The 2,174-nt window shown below is 38.5% G+C and overlaps 1 pseudogene; it reads left to right on the plus strand.

Moving 5' to 3' along the window:
* The first annotated feature begins 925 nt into the window (after positions 1-925).
* LOC101360649 (upstream-binding factor 1-like protein 1) lies at positions 926-1,667 on the plus strand (annotated as a pseudogene).
* Positions 1,668-2,174: the final 507 nt, after the last annotated feature.

Raw genomic sequence — 2,174 nt, forward strand, 5'->3', positions numbered from 1 at the left:
TCTTTACATCCTCTTAATTGTTATTCTACTCTCTCAATTTTATTTTGGTAAGTGGTTGGACAGATTGCGATGAGGAAAAATAGGAGGAATCAGATCTGACATTTGTTTACTTTCCAGTAAGTGTCAGGTATTTTGATGGGATTTTGTATAGAATGTAAAACTTTGACTGAGCTTAAAATGAGTAACAGTTAACTAAACAAATATTTTAAATGTTATATAATTCTTATTGAATCCTTTCCATTTGAAGGAAGAATCAGTATGGTTCATCAGAAAGCATTTATTCTCAAGCACAATGTTCAAAAGAATCCATAAATCAGTCATTTAATTCAGGTTCAAGTTTTGATATGCAATGCATAAAAAAATTCCACAATGGCATGCATGTTTTGAGGGGAGAAGGAGGGCAACCTGGCTCCCCGTAGAAGGTGGGCATTCTCCGGGCACTGTGGTGTGAAAGTCGTTTACCTTTTAGCCATTTCTCTTTCACTTTAATCTTTTTATTCCTTTTCCCTGGAACTTTCCCTTATCCCAAGCCTCTTGAGTAAGCGGCCAATCTTTTTCCTTGCTTCTATTTAAGATAGGTCTGGTGAGACTGGGTAGAATGCTGGCTGGGATAACAGGCTAAGTGCAGATGTAGCATCTGAAAACTAAGTGTAAATTTCCACTCAGAGGTTGGGCAAATTTTTATTTGTATGTTAAAGTTAAATAAAATCACTTGAGGAATAAATCTCAAGTAGGGTGTGTTTTTTGTCATTCATTCCAGGAAGAGAGCAATTCTTCTTTTCCTTCTGTTCACAACCATAGTATCACATACACTGCAGGACCTCAACAAATAATTCACTGGCTAAATCTTGAGAGTGAAGAAGTTTGAGTTCCTATTGAAGTTTCTGGACAGCTAGAGTCATAAAAGTGGCCCAAAGTCTTAAAAATGTCATTGTCTAAAGGCCAAGATCACTGGTATGAAGAAGTCATCCTGATGTTAGTGGAATGCATGGAGAATAACCTCCCACCCAATGACAAACAAAAGTTCAAAACAACTGAGTCACATACGAACTGGGAAAAGGTAGCTTTCAGAGGATTTTCTGGAGAAATGTGAAAAAACATATGGTTAGAGATTTCTTATAATCTGAGGAAGTCTCACACTTTGAAAGAATTAGTCCTGGAAGCTCAGGAACATGTTAAAAATCTCCCCAAAAACAAAAATTTTAAGAAATATCCAAACTTCCCCCAAGAAGCCCTTGACTGCTTATTTTTGCTTCTTCAAGAAGTGTTTCCAGTACTCCCAAACGCACCCTGAGCTGAGCGACCAGGAGCTGAGCAAGGTTCTATCCAAGAAATATAAAGAGCTTGCAGAGAAAATGAAATTGAAATACATTCAACATTTCCAGAAGGAGAGACAGGAATTTGAAGAAAAACTGGCTCAATTCAAGAAACAGCACGCTAATCTCATCCAGAACAGCAAAAAATCTGATGTCCCCAAGAGGCATCAGACTCAAACCCAAAAGCGTTCTCAGGGAAATGTGAGCAAAATCGGGCCTTCTCTGGAGAATGGTGACCTTTCCAAGGAGACGAAATTCCATGGAGAGCCCAAAAAGCCCCCCATGAATGGATACCACAAGTTCTACCAGGATTTGTGCTTGAGTAGGGAGCTGCAACATATGTCGTTATAAAGCTGTCATTATTGCCTTCTCAAGTAGAAATAAATTCCAGTTTACCTGAACACAACTCCTCTTTCTCTTCCCAACAGGAAGTCCCTGAGTTGGGGCTTCTCAGCCTTCCTTCATAATTTCCCCTGATTTGGGGTGGGGAGTGCCAGATAGAGAATCCTGGTCCTGCTCTTGCTCTTGAGCCCTTGGAGGCTTGATCTGGAGTGTGCAAGGCAGGAGAAGTCTCCATTCTGTAGTGGTGGCCACAGTTAGCCTTACATAAAATTCTTGTATTAAAAAGCAAAAATAAATCAATAACTAAAATACAATTGTTCCTACATGACTGACTGTAATTGAAGCAAATCTCAGGCAAACCGTTTCCAAATTTTCCAAGACATTTGCTAAAATCATAAACTGGTAACATCCTCTTTTCTACCTTTTTAAACAGTTAAAAATAATAGTCCTTAGTTAAAGAAAATTATACATAAAGCTGGCATGTGGGGGTTCCTTTGCTGAAAGGTTAATTTTTTT

This window comes from Trichechus manatus, unplaced genomic scaffold (genome assembly GCF_000243295.1).
Source record: "Trichechus manatus latirostris isolate Lorelei unplaced genomic scaffold, TriManLat1.0 scaffold00302, whole genome shotgun sequence".
Taxonomy (NCBI): Eukaryota; Metazoa; Chordata; class Mammalia; order Sirenia; family Trichechidae; genus Trichechus; species Trichechus manatus.